This window comes from Micromys minutus (genome assembly GCF_963924665.1).
Source record: "Micromys minutus genome assembly, chromosome: 8".
NCBI lineage: Eukaryota > Metazoa > Chordata > Mammalia > Rodentia > Muridae > Micromys > Micromys minutus.
The window spans coordinates 19,594,101-19,609,376 of NC_137977.1; the positions used below are offsets into that span (position 1 = coordinate 19,594,101).

At 42.2% G+C, this 15,276-nt stretch overlaps 1 protein-coding gene across 5 annotated transcripts in view; it reads left to right on the top strand.

The window, feature by feature from the left end:
* The first annotated feature begins 3,761 nt into the window (after positions 1-3,761).
* WDR33 (WD repeat domain 33) overlaps positions 3,762-15,276 on the top strand; it is a 94,643-nt gene continuing 83,128 nt past the window's right edge. For all 5 annotated transcript variants that reach the window (XM_080920020.1, XM_080920019.1, XM_080920021.1 and 2 more), the window contains exon 1: positions 3,762-3,900. The gene's annotated coding sequence lies outside the window, so the exon portion shown is untranslated. The remainder of the gene's footprint in view (positions 3,901-15,276) is intronic.

The following is a 15,276-nucleotide window of genomic DNA, read 5'->3' on the forward strand; positions in this document are numbered from 1 at the left end:
AACACCGTAATGACTTGGTTATTTATTTGTTTATAGGGAGGGGATACGCGATTTACGGCACATGTTTGGAGGTCAGAGAGTAACTTGCAAAGCTCAGGTGTGAACACTGTGGGATTTCAGGATTAAGCATCAGGCTTAGAGGCATATGCTGTTACCCACTGGACTACCTTGGTAATTCCTAAATTATTTTTAATTTATTTATTCATTTTTGCAACTTAAGAAATTAGACCCTAAGTCTAGTACATGCTAGAAAAGTGCCGTACCATTGAGCAACATTCTAGCCCTGAACTTGCTTTTGTTTCTGTTTGTGTGTTACACAAATGTGTGTGCAAGTATGTGCTTCCATGTAAGGAGACTAGCAGAAGACGTTGGGTGTGTACCCATGTTTCTGTCCTTTGGAATGGGGACTGTCTCACTGAACCTAGACCTAGACTGGATGACTAAAGGCCCCAACGGTCCTGTCTTGACTTTCCCTTTGTGCTTGTGCCTTGGGTTTCAAGGCATGTACAGCTAGAACACAGCAGTCTCTTCACTAATTTAGTGCTAATGGTACAGACTGGATCTTCATGCTTGTATAGCAAGTGCTTATTCACAGCCAATCTCCAGCCACCCTGCAATGTGTAAAGAAAGAGTTCAGAAGCCACCTCACCAGGGGATCTACCCCATATGCAGTCACCAAATCCAAGCACTATAGCTGATCCCAAGAAGTACTTCCTGGCAGGAACCAGATAAAGATGCCTCCTCAGGGACTATGCTAGAGTCATAGATACAGCTGAGCATGCTTGCAGCTAACCATCAGTCTCAACTTTGGGATCCCAGTGAGGTTGCTAAAGAAAGGACCTAAGGAGTTGAAAGGTGTTGCAATCTCATGGGAAGAACACCATTATCAACCAACCAAACCCTCCAAAATTTCCATGGACTGAAACACCACCCTTTTTGCACACTTTGAGAGACCTATTGATCCAGTTGCATATGTAGCTGAAGATAGCAGTGTCTGGCATCAATTTGAAAATAGGGTTTTGGCCAGGGAGGGCATGTTTTCCCAATGTAGGGGAATGCCAAGGCAATGGGTTGGAGAGGGTTATTAGGAGGGAGTGCACTTTTGTGAAGGGAAATGGAGGGGGAGGGGGGATGGGAGTTGGGTGTGGTTAAGGGATAACAGAAAAAAGGAATTAGAGACAGTTGACTGAGAATTTGGCACCACTCTGCCTGACCTGGAGACTGGGAAAGCACACCATGAGGAGCACTTAATCTTTAGTGTCCTTAGCCTTGTGGCAGATGTCCTTCATCTGGGGTAAAGGGGCTGTCTTGGAGAATGTATTTGAAGTGACCTTGAAGAGTTTTTATTGTCATCTTCAAATTAAGATCTTTCCTTCCTAGGCCAGATTTGAAGACAAACACTTAAAACTCCTCACGAGATAGATACCTAATCCAATTCTGGTCCAATAGAGTGACAGGTAGTCAGTTACACAGGAGATATGGAAGGAGTGAGTGATTGTACTCAGTGCTAGAAATCAGGACCAGTGTCCTCACATCTTAAATTCCAGCCTCTGGAGGGAAGCAGAGGCATGCACAATAGAGAGTTCCAGGGCACCCAAACATACATACATACAGCGGTGAACTCCTGACCCTCCTGACCCCTCATCATTCACCTCCTTTCTAGAGGGAAAGTAAGAGAAAAGTGGAAAAAGATGCTTGAAAAGGAGAGAGCTCATTGGCCCTGTGAGGGATTAACATTAAGGGATGTTAGGCTAGATCTTAGGAAGTCCTGTTGAAAGGCCAAGATAAATTCTGACCCCCTAACAGGTAAAGTAGAAGACCCCTAGCAGGTAGAATAGAGCCAAAAATGTAGGATATCTGGTCAGTGACTCTGTTTCAGGAGCTGACTAACCATAAAACCATAAAAGTTAAAATAACACCTTATAAACATTCTTGAGAAACCGGGTGTTTCCCTTGCGATTCTTCACTGATATTTTGGGCATTTTCCAATGACGTACTCCCTCCCCCCTTGGTTGTGATTTTTTTTCTTTAAAAACCCCTTCTCCCAGCCACTTGGAGTCAGATTTCTCTACCCCTGTGTGGGATATGAGTCTTGACCCCAGTGCACTGGTTCATCAATAAACCTTGTGTAATTGCAGCAAGGATGGTCTCTCGTGAGTTCTTGGGGGGTTGTGTTATCCCAAGACTTGAGTGAGGGTCTCCCCTCTGCGGGGGGGGGGGGGCTTTCACTGTAATGGATCACAGGCTACTGTGATTCAAGATGGCAGTGCTCACAGCCAGCTTGGAGGAAACAGCTATATGGCAGGAAAAAAACGAAATAGACAAGCAGGTGTTTTCGATTACTGATGGGGAGAATGAATTCAAGTTGCTCAGACTGCTCTCTGGAGGCCTGAGGAGTGGATGAGGAGGCCTGTGCAATCAAAGACCCTGCTTACCAAAAATGAAGAATATGATGGGCTCCAGGCAGGAGTGGCTACAGAAGAGTCTGTTTCAGCATGGAAGTGTGTAGAGAGGAGCTGGAAGACAGACACCGTGTGAGACCATGTGAGGGAACAGCCATGGGACAGAGCTGCAGAGTGCTTGTCTGTGCTCAGAGGAACAATGCAAATACACAGAAGTTCACTTTCTGAACTGTTGAGAAGAAATGGGGATCCAGTGGCTACTGGGAAGGCCAGTGATGGCCAGGAAGAATGCAAGGGAGGTGGAGAAGGTGCTTGAGAGTAGACAATTGATAGATTGAACCCTTGTAAAACAAGGATCACAAGGTCTATTTTACATATCCTGGACACCTACTGGGCCATCTCTTTAAGGAATAGTTGGTATTTAGCTGGAATTAAAGGCATTTGCCACAACACCTGCCTGCTTATTTTGTTTTGTTTTTGAGAAAAGGTCTGGAATGAATAGCAATCTTCTTGCTTCCTGAGTGTTGGGATTATAAAAGAATTAATCTTTATGGTGCTGATACCATAACATGATCATTACCTTAAAGAGGTGTGATTCGAGAACATGAAATAGTCTTTTCCCTTGTTTCTGTGTGTCTTTCTGTAGATGTCTTTCCGTAGATTAGTTTTGAATTCTCTATTGAAGTTTGTCTTTGAACTTCTGACCCTCCTGCCTTCAGTTCATAGGCTTTCAAACCCAGTTTATGCAGTGTTGGTGAATGAACTCTAAGGCTTCCTACACGCAAATGCTTGACCAAGCAACATCCACATCCCTTCTTATTATAATACACACATATATATATTGTGTGTGTGTATATACACAAGAAAGAACAGTACAATTGTAGGGAACATTTTTATTTCTTGCTCACTATGTAGGTCTGGAGATCAAGCTAAGATAATCAGGCTATCCTGCAGGCTCCTTTACTGATAAACCATATCACAGGCTTATGGTATGTTTTTTCGAGAGAGGCTTTGAACTCAGGGTAATTCTCCTGTCTCAGTCTCCTAGGTGCTCGGATTACAAACATGAGCCACCACACCCGGCTTTTACAAGCATATTATTTAGTTTTGTGAATTAGGATGCTTTGAGAACATGTAGGATGGCTCACGCGGTGAGGAAAGTAGGGCGAAAAGTCTTAGTGGTAAGATAACTCCTTCACCACCAAGACGAAATCAAATCTTTAGGCGCCTATATCTAAGCTCCACCCCCTCACCTGCGCGCATGCTCTATTTGAGCCCTACGGTAGACCTGCGACTTAGGCGCGCGGGGCGCAGCGTCGAGAGGCCGTGATGACGCACAGGCGTACGCTCGGTGGCTCCTCGGGGAAGATGGCGCCTGCATCTTTGAAGGAGAGGAATTGAGAGTGGGGAGAAGGGAAGAGGACCAGACGGAGAGACATTCCCTACGGCGCCAAAGGACGCCGCGCTCGCGGTTAGGAGCTCCTCCCGGCCTCCCACGGTAAGTCCGCCTTGGGACCTGTGAGGGCCGCGGGCGGTCGCGTTCCGCCATTTTTGGGCCCAGCCGTTGCGTGCTTCGGGGGTCCGGCGGGGACAGGTCGCGGGAGAGGGGAGGGCAGACATCCGCCGGGCCGGCCGCAGCTGCTGGGGGTCCCAGCGGAGGAACTATGCGGAGGAGGCCGTGAGGCAACCGAGGCCCAGCCGGGACGGCGAGGCCGGCCGCAGAGACGCGAAGTTCGGAGGAAGGAAGCGCGTAGGGAGGAGAGGGGAGTGGAATCCAGTGCGGCTTTGAGGGCAGCCCAGAAAGGGGCTGGAGAAGTTCCTGGCAATCCCGAGAAACAGCTGAAATGATTCAGCCTGGGTGCTTTTGAGAATCGAGATCCATGCTGGGGGTGGGAGAAAGGCAGAACCTTGCTCTTTTGCACGAGTTTTATTCCTATCTGGCTACTTACGAATGTCCTATTAAACCTTGTTTCTCCATTTCCAACTGGGAATTAAATTCCGGTCTCAGAATATGAGAAAAACAAAGACCTCCTGGCATCTAGAAATTTATGGTACTAGAAAGCCTCTCCCTCTCTCCCTTCCTCCCTCTCTCCCTCTCTCGTTCCCCCGCGGGGGCCCCCATTTCTTTGAGACTGGCCTAGTTGTATTGCCTGTGTTCACCTAGAATTTCCAGTCTTCCACCTGCCAGTCACAAGCGAGAGATAAGAGCGGGATACTTATCCTTCCTGGGCTAGCGGTCTTTTTTGTTTGTTTTGTTTTGATTTTTTTTTTTTTTTGATACAGGGTTTCAATGTGTAGCTAAGTTTCAAACTCAGCGGAATCATTCTGGTTTATTATCCCAACCGTGGGCTTGATGTTCCTGAGCCCCACTAGACTTGGCTAGCTACTATTTCCTATGCAGCTGACCTGGCCTTACTCTTTAATCCTCTTGCTTCCCAAGAGATGCGATTACAGGCCTGGGGCTCCACACCTGGCCTACATAGAATTCCTGTTTTTTCTTTCTTAAAGAATAGTTAGTGTATGCATGGAAGGGAGGGAGGAAGGGAGAGGTGCAGACAGACAGACAGACCACACGCACGCACACACACGTTCATACTCTTTTGTAGGTATGTCTGAGGACAGTTTCCTGGAGAACGCTTTTCCACCAAATGAGGCTTGAATTTAGGTTGCAGTAGGTGCTTTTACAGCCTAGCCATCTATTGGGATACATTCTCCTGTCTGTCTGGTTCTTTCCTTCCTTCCTTCCTTCCTTCCTTCCTTCCTTCCTTCCTTCCTTCCTTCCTTCCTTCCTTTCTTCTTTTCTCTCTTCCTCTCTTCCTCCTAAAGAAAGTAAGTGTTGATATTTGGTTGTAATCCTATGGCCTTTCTGGAGTAACGGAGAGACTGGATTACCTCCTTGGATTGAGAATCAAAGTCAGAAAAGTGTGTGTTAGTGTGTGTAAGTATTGTAAGGAATGCTTTAAATTCTATATGAGAGACATTAGCATTTCAGGAGCTTTGGAAGACAGGAACCAAGGCACAGTGGTTACATACACCTCTTGGGAGCAAAACTTCCATGTACACTCTGGACATAACGCAGGCAGCTTTTTACCTATGAATGTTTAACCCAAACAAAGCACTTAGAGACTGTTAAAAGAAAACACTTTAATTGTTTCCCTGGTGGCTTTTTTTCCCCTTTCTAATCTTACTATCTAATCTTACTATTAGGTACTTGTGCATTTATTTTCTTGCCCAGTACAAGGCAATATACTGTACAGATTTGGGTTTGAGTCAAAACTTGAAGTACTGTATTTAGTTTGTTTATTATAGAGACTTGGAGAACATTTTTGACACCCTTTTCCCAGTCCTGGGAAGAAGTTGGCTTATATCACACTGCATTAGAAAAAGTAAATTTGGCTGTGGTGGTGGTGCATGCCCCTCTAATTTCAGCACTTGGAGAGGCAGAGGCAAGTGTGTTTTCCAGTTCAAAGCCTGAATTCTAGGACTGCCAGGGCTACACAGAGAAACCCCAGGGAAAACCAAAACAAAAGGAAAGAAAAAATAGTTATTTATGAAGTTGAAAGCTTAGTTCTCATTTCTTTCTTTGGTTGGTAAAAATATGTAGTGACTAATTTTGTCACCAACTTTATAAAAGTTGTCTGGTGCCTTATTTCTATTATTTGAGTGTTTATAGATTCTAAACCTGAGGGAGATGAATTGGAAAGAAAATCATGGGGTTCTGTAGCAGGTCTGAAAGCTAGCTTTGTAGTAGGAGAATGTGGTGAGTGTTGAACAATTCTATTGTAAATGTGTGTTTAGTACACCTTGAGCTCTAAAGCATTTTTTAAAATGGGCCAGTTAATTAAACACTTGGAGTTTTAGTTTCCTCACATATAGAAATGTTAGTTGTTATGGCTGTGATAGTATATGCCTTTAATCCCAGCACTCCAGGAGATAGAGGCTTGTTCTGCAGTGAGTTCTAGGCCAGCTAGAGCTATATCTCAAACAAAAACCAAAAAACAAAAAAACAAAAAAACAAAAAACCCCCCAAAAAGCAAAAGTGGTTTCACCATATCCAGTCCCAGTAAGATATGAAAATGTATTGAATGTGTGTATTATATTGTACTCACTGCTGAGCTAGACCAGGCTGGCCTCACAGAGATCTCCCTGTCTTTGCCTCCCTAAGTGAAAGAATTATAGATGTGTTCTACCACTTCATTCACTTGTTGATGGGCATCTGGATTGGTTCCATTCCTGCCTGCTGTGCAAGCATCTCTGGTGCATAATCTTAAGTTTATACATATGTACCTAGCAGTGGGGTAGTTGGGTCATAAGCTCTTCTCAGTATTTGAGGAATTCCATAGTGGCTGCATATGTTTACATTTCTACCATCAGATTTGAATTAAGTTTCTTCTCATCCTTTCCAGCATTTTTTGTTGTTAGTCAGAACCTCATTATGGCACTCTGGTTGGTTTGGGAACTCACTGACATCTGTGTGTTTCTATATTCCCAGTGCTGGGATAAAAGGCCTGTTCCACCACTAATATTGGCCAGCATTTTTTAAGGTTAATTTTTTGTGTGTATAGATGTTTTGTTTTGATTGATTGATTGATTGATTGATTGATTTAATGAGTACACTGTAGCTGTATTCAGACACCCCAGAAAAGGGCAACAAATCCCATGGTTGTGAGACACCATGTGGTTGCTGGGAATTGAACCTCTGGAAGTATAGTCAGTGCTCTTAACCACTGAACCATTTCTTCAGCCCTTGTGAATAGATAGATGGTTTGACTGCATACATGTTGGTGTACCATGTATGTGAAGAGTCCTAGGAACCTTGAACTGGAGTAACATGGTTTGAACTGCCAGTGTGGTTGCTGGGAATTTACCTTTTTTTCTTTTTCTTTTTCTTTTTCTTTTTTTTTTGTTTTGGCCATTTTGATTGGAGTGGTGTGGAGTCTCATAGGAGTTTTAGTTAGCATTTTCCTGACTTTGTGTATTTTCCTCATTTAGGAGTTTGTTTGAGATAGGACATTCTGTAGTTCAGGCTAGATTGTCCTTAAACTCAGGCAATCCTTATTTTGTTGTTGTTTGTTTGCTTGTTTGTTTTTGTTATTTGAGATGGAGTTTCTCTGTATAGCCCTTGCTGCCTTGGAACTTGCTCTGTAGACCAGACTGGGCTTGAACTTGGAGATCCACCTGCCTCTGCTTTCCAAGAGCTGGGATTAAAGGGTGCACCACCACAGCTGACTCTTAAGACAGGCTCTTAACTTTATAGCCTAGCCTAGGCTGATCTCAAATCTGCAGTGATCTGTGTCACCACCCCATCTTTATGTGCATTGGTGTTTTGCTTGTGCATATGTCTGTCTGTGTGAGGCTGTTGATTCCTTGGAACCGGAGTTACAGACAGTTGCTGCCATGTGGGTTCTAGGAATTGAATGAGGGTCCTTTGCTCTGAGACACCTCTTTAGTCCAAAATCTTTTCCTTTGATTTTTCTAGTGTTTTTTCTTTTGAGACAGGAGGGCCTTAGTATGTAGCTCTGGTTGATCTGGAACTCACTGTGTAAACCACACTGGCCTCTTGAACTTGGATCAATTCCCCAAACCTGTTACTGCCACTGCCTCCTGAGTTCTGAGACTGTATATATGTGACATCACAGCCAGTTTAAAAAATTAAAAATTTTTGATTGGGGTATGTAGCCGAAGGTAGTTTCCATGAGGTAGACCTGGCCTAATCCGTACCTTGCTATTTTGGTTTTTATTTGTTGTTGTTGTTGTTTAAAGTTTTTAGATCTTGTGCATGTTAGTCAAGCACTTTTACCATTAAGCTATATATTTGTGAACTTTTTTTAAACCTTGCCAAAGCTTGGCAAGTACCTAAGTGTTCCTCCCAGTTCAGCTGTACTGTTGTGTGTTTTTAAAAACATTTTTTTATGTGCATGGGTGTTTTATTTGCGTGTATGATTGCTGTAGAGGCTAGAAGAGGGTATCAGATCCCCCAGAACTGGAGTTACAGATGGTTGTGAGCTGTCACATGGGTGCTTGGAGTTGAACCTTGGTCTTCTGGGAGAAAATATGTCTTTCCTAACCTCTGAGCTGTCTTTTTAAGCTCCCTGTTGCATATTTGCTTGAAGAAGATCTTCTGTGCATGGTGCACATGCATTTAATCCAGCACTGGGAAGCAGAGGCTGTGAATCTGACTTCCAGGCTAGCCTGGTTTACGTAACAAGTTCCAGGCCTTGGTGCTACATAGTGAGACCTTGTCTAAAAAAAGAAAGATCTTTTGCCCATTAACACGATGAATTATTTCTCCTTTTTGCTTTTTTAGGTATTTTTATTTTATGCGTTTGTTTTTTTTTTGTTTTTGTTTTTGCTTGCATGTCTGTAGTCTGTATGTGTTCCATGTGCCAGTGGGGGTTAGCTGAGGGTACAGGGCCACCTAGAACTGGACTTAAAGATGGCTTGTGAGCCACCATGTATGTGCTGGGAACTGAACCTGAGTCTTCGGCAAGAAAAGCAAGTGCTCCTAACTGTTGAGCCACCTCTCCAGCTCTTGATTCACTTTCTTTTTATTATTAAGTTTAGGAGTTTTTTACTGGGCTGGAGAGATGGCTGAGGTTAAGAGCACTGACTGCTCTTCCTGAGGTCCTGAGTTCAAATCCCAGCAACCACATGGTAGCTCACAACCATCTGTAATAGGCTCGGATGCTTTCTGGTGTGTCTGAAATTAGCTACAGTGTATTCAGATAAATAAAATAAATTAAAAAAAAGAGTTCTTTATATATTCTAAATCCCTTTCACCTTCATTCCTCTCTGTGGGACAGTATCTCATTAGCCTTCCATGTGCTGAGATTATACACGTGCTGACTTGCTCCGATGCAAGATTCTCATTAGATTTATGATATGCAGCTATTTTCTCTGTGTTTTTCATTTCATTTTTTTGGTGTTGCTTGGGATAATAACCCAGAGCCTCCTGCATACTAGGCCACATGTGCTCTGCCACTGACTGTATTTCCAGCTTTCTTTTTCATTTTATTAACAAGATTTGTTTTTGTTTTATATGCTTTTTCTGTATGAGTGTGCCACATGCATTCAGTCCTGCAAAACCAGAAGGAGTACCAGATCTGGAACTTGTGGGCTACCATGTGGGTACTGGGAACTGAACTTGGGTCCTCTAAGCAAGAATACCAAGTGTTATTAACCACTGAGCCATCTCTCCAACCTCACTTTTTTTTAATGTGTGTGGTATATATGTGCGGTGTGTATATATATGTATGTATGTATGTATGTATGTATGTATGTATGTGTGCACGCATGTGCACATATTAGAGATTGCACATGTTTTCCTCAGTTTTTTTTTTTTAGTGAGACATGGTATTCTCACTAACATTGTTTGAGCTAAACTGCCTCTGGAATACATATGTACCTTGCTGTACGTTTTCCCGGATGCTGGGAATCTGACCTGTCTCCCCACCCTCTTTTTTTTTTTTAACTTTTTTTTTTTTGTGCCACATGTATGTTCCTTTGTGTGCTCATGGGGAAGGGAAAGAAGAATGTCAAATGTCTTGTTCTGTCAGACCCTGTCTCTTTTTATTTAAAAGATTTATTTATTTATTTATTTATTTATTTATTTATTTATTTATTTATTTAATATAAGTACACTTGCTGTCTTCAGACATACCAGAAGAGGGCATCACAGCCTATTACAGATGGTTGTGAGCCATCCGGTGTGGTTGCTAGGATTTGAACTCAGGACTTATGGCAGAGCAGTCAGTGCTCTTAACCTCTGAACCTTCTCTCCAGCCCCAGGCCTCTTTTAATTACTTTGAGACAGGGTTTCATTGACTTTAGAGCCAGGCTGGCAATCACCAAGCCTCAATAATTCTCTTTGCTCCTCACAGTGTTTGGGGTTACAGGTATGTGTAGCTACATTTGGCTTTTTAAACAGACTCATTGTATACCAAGATGAGTTCAAAGATCTGCTTTTGAGAGTGGTGGGTTTAAAAGTGTGTGCTACCATACCTGGCTGTTTACAACGCTTAAGCATCTGCAGCTAATATTGTCGCTACCAATAAGTTTCGTTACTGTAGCACCCTCTGCTCCCACCTTTTCCCCTTTCAACATTGAACTTTGTACTTGTTCTTGTACATGGCTTTTTTGGAATGCTTATATTGGGAGTATCTGTCAGTTCCAAGGCAGGATTTCTACAGTAGAGGGGCTTCATCTTCTTGGACTTTTAGCATTAACGTACACTTGTTAACCATGCCAATAGCTGTAGCTAAAGACTCCAGGCTTTTTGTTGTTTTGTTTTGTATTGGTTTTGGGGTATGGGAGCTTCTCCTACAGGGAGACTCACTGTACATCTGGCTGGCCTTGAACTTGTTTGTGTGTGTGTGTGTTACAGGCTAAGCTCCTTTTTACCTTTATCCTAATTAACTGGATTTTTTAAAATGTATTTTACCTCTTTGTATGTCTTGTATCACATGCTTGCCTGGTTCCGAAAGAGGCCAGAAGAAGGCATCAGATTCCCTAGAGTTGGAGTTACAGCTAATTGTGAGCCCCTGTGCCGGTGCTTTGAATCAAAACAGCGGCCTCCCTCTGCAAGGTTGAAGAACTCTTAACCATGGAGCTCTCCAGCCCTGCATCTTTAAAGGATTGCTAAAATGCATAGTTTATTCCAAAATGAGTGAGTGTTTATTAAAGATGAAAAATTTAGAAAATGAATAGCAGTAAATCAATCTCCATCAATCCTTTTTTTTTTTTTTATTGGAGTCAGTTTCACTATGTAGGTCTTGCTGTCCTAGAACTTAACTATGTAGACTAGGTGGGGTCCAAACTCAGAGATCCATCTGCTTCTGCCTCCCCAAGTTCTGGGATTAAAGATGTGTGCTACTAGTAGCTTTTGATTTCTGTAGGTCTTTAAAAATATTTATTATTATTTTTGTGTGTGTTTGTACCTTTTCAGTTGAGTTTATGTGCATCACATGTGTACATGGAGCTCTTGGAGGCCAGAAGAGGGGATTAGATATCCTAGAATTTGAGTTATAGGCACTTTCAAAACTTCATGTGAACCCAAACATGGGTCCTCTGCAAAAGGATAAGCCCCTTTAACCACTGAGCCATCTCTAATTCCTAATAAGATACACCTTTCCATCGCTGATTTAAGCGTTTATATTTTATTTCTTTTTTTTAAAAAAAGATTTATTATGTATACAGTGTTCTGCCTGAATATATGCCTGTATGCCAGAAGTGGGCACCAAGATCACATTACAGATGGTGTGACCACCATGTGGTTGCTGGGAATTGAACTCAGGACCTCTGGAAGAATAGTTAGTGCTCTTAACCACTGAGCCATCTTTCCAGTCCTTAAGCATTTATTAATACATATTTTTCATGCACTACCAGCTTACTTTATATAATTATTTCATATAATCAAGGTAGTAGTATTATTTATTATTCATTTGCTTATTTGCTTTATTTATTTATTTTTTGGTTTGTTTGCTTTTAAATAGAGTACTTAGGAAAACTAAGTGGCTTAAGTTGGCTTCAAACTTGCTGTTTTTTTTTTGCCAGTCTCTTGAGTGCTGGGACTATAGGGATACCACGACACCTGACCCTAGGTACCTTTATTGGGGGGTTATTGTAGGCCCTACATGTCTTGAACTCTCTGTACACCAAGCTGGCCTCAAACTCCTGCCTCTGCCTTCTAAGATGCAGGGATTAAAGCCATGCGCAGCTACTACTGGGCTCCATTAGGTGATTTTTGCTATTGTATGAACGCCATAGATGGTGCTTACGTGATAGTATAGACCAATCTATATCACTCTTTCTCCTTCCTTCCCTTCCTCCATTTCTTTCTCCTTTCCTTCTTTTCTTCCTTCCTTTGTTGATTGTTCGGGTGGTTGTGCTTTTGAGACAGGGTCTCACTATGTAGCTCTAGCTGTCCTGAATTTGTAGACCTTTTTGTCTGAGGCTGCCATTGGTCATCCTGTCTCAGCTTTCCAAATACTAGGCATGGTCTGTTGTGCCCTGTATGTATATGTGTATATCTCTGTGTATTTTTTCTCTAAATAGGAGTATACTCTAAAATAGAATATTATATAGTATACATAAGCCTGTAGTGCCGTAGTGTCAAGTACTGTGTGTTGTACATAATTCAGAATTGTATGTGCTATATTTTTATGCGCTTGGCAATATAGATTCGCTTATACCATTATTTTTACAAATCCAAGTAATGCCTTATGCTGTGATGTTGGGGTGGCTATAACTTTACTAGGCAATAGGTATTTTTCATTTTTATTGTAATGGTAAGATACCACATTTGTTTATATTGCCTTTTGTGTGCTGGGAAATTCTAATGGGCATCAGGGATCAGGAATGAAAGAGAAGAATTTTCGAGAAAAATTTATAGATGTTAATATACTAAGGAGATACCATGAGCAGTCGTATTGGGAGAAACCTTTTGTTTTTTAAAGTACAGACCACCAAAATTAACTAAAGAACCAAGAATCAGTCTCCTTCCACAAGAGCTAATAGCATCAGGAACTAAAGAATTTCTAACGAAACTTCCAAAACAGCATAGAACTCAGGTGGCCAAGGGAACTGTGACTATTACGATTTGTGGCTCTTATGTGCTATCCAGTATAAGTTTCAGTATAAGTCACTTCTGCCTAACTTAGTGACTGCCAAAGTAGGTGGGTTTATCTGTCAGAGCTTTTATGTGATGGTAGTTCTTGTTCTGTTACATGGTTGTAACAATCTGCTGGGCCATCTCAAAACATCCAGGATATTGATTGTTTTTAAGTACATCACCCCCTGTCCCAGATTGGGCTCAACAACACAGACTTCCACTCACCACAGCTGACCTGGCTACAGCTGCTGCTGAATGCCAGATCTGCCTAAGATATGGCACCATTCCTCGAGGTGACCAGCCAGCAACCTGGTGGCAGGTAGACTACATTGGACCACTTCCTCCGTGGAAAGGACAAAGTTTTGTTCTTACTGGAGTAGATACTTATTCTGGTTATGTATCTCCTGCATGTAATGCTTCTGCCAAAACTACCATCCGTGGACTTACAGAATGCCTTATCCATTGTCATTTTATTCAACACAGTATTGCTTCTGACCAAGGAACTCATTTCACAGCCAGAGAAGTGCAACAGTGGGTCCATTATCATGGAATCCACTGGTCCTACTATGTTTCCATCATCCCGAAGCAGCTGGTCTGATAGAAAGATGGAATGATCTTACTGTGTCAATTAGGTGGCAGCAGCATGGAGGGCCGGGGCAGAGTTCAGAAGGTGGTATATGCTTTGAATATATGGTACAGTTTTTCCCACAGCCAGGATCCATGGTTCCAGGAATCAAGGGGTGGAAAAGGGAATAGTTCCACTCACTTTCACTTCTAGTGACCCTCTAGGTCAATTTTTGCTTCCTGTCCCTATAACTCTAGGTTCTGCTGGCCTAGAAGTTTTGTTTCCAGAGCAGGGAGTGATCCTACCAGAAGCCACAACAAACATTCCATTGAACTGGAAGCTCAGAATTACCCCTAGTCATTTTGGGCTTCTAATGCCCTTGAACCAACAGGCTAAGAGAGGAATAACAGTGTTAGGAGGGGGATAGATTCAGATTATCATGAGGAAATTGGATTGCTTCTCCACAATGGAGGTAAGAAGGATTATGTCTGAGTGCAGGAGAACCCTTAGGCTGTCTTCTTAGTACTACCATGTCCTGTGATTAAAGTCAATGGGAATCTACAACAGCACAGAGCCATCAGGAATGAAGGTATGGGTCACTCCAGGAAAAGAGCCAAGACCTGCTGAGGTGCTTGCAGAGGGTAGAGGAAATACAGAATGGGTAGTAGAGGAAGGTAATTATAAATACAAGCTAAGACCATGTAACCAGCTACAGAAACGAGGATTATAAAGTAATACGAATGCTTTTGTTTTATTTTGTTAAGAACACATTTGTAACATCAATTGGTATTTAAGTTGAGATACTAAAAGAATGTTTCCAGGCTAGAGAGATGGCTCAGTGGTTAAGAGCACTGATTGCTCTTCCCGAGGTCCAGAGTTCAAATCCCAGCAACCACATGGTGGCTCACAACCATCTGTAATGAGATCTGATGCCCTCTTCTGATGTGTCTGAAGACAACTGCAGTGTATTTATATGTAATAAATAAATAAATAAATCTTAAAAAAATGAAGGCTCTCTCTCTTCACCTGCTTGCCTTGTGGGACTGAGCAACTGCTAGTAGATCGTAGGACTTCCATTCACAGCTGCTGCTGACCATTGTTGGGGAGTTGAACTACAGACTGTAAATCACCAACTATATGTAGACTACCCATAAGTTCTGTGACTCTCGAGAACCCTGACTAATACACCCTTCTCCATTTCTTCTTACCCTCCACTCCTGTCTCTGTCTCTGCCTTCATGACAGGGTCTTACTATGTAGTTCCTGGCTGGCCTGGAATCCATTGTGTTCAGGAGGCTGGCTTAGAAATTCAGAGATCCCCTGCCTGCCTTGGGATTGCTGGGATTGAAGGTCTGTACCACCATGTCTGATAGAATTTTGATTCTTAAAAACTCTCCCAAAAATAATGAAAATTATATTTACTCTGCCTAATTTTTTGTGATACTCAATTTTACATTATGGTACTAGGGCTGGAATACAGGATGGACTAATAGTACATAAAGCACTGCTAGTTTTGAAAATAGCTTGGTAGTTTTTCAGAAAATTGAGAAATTCAAATGACTCAAAAGTTTCAGTTTTAGGTTTTTACTTCAGGAAAAGAAAAATATAGTCATAGAAAAAGCTGTATTACTATTTATAGTAGTTTTATTCAAGTTGATGAACAGTATACATTCCAGATGTCTCCAGTGAATAGGTAAAATT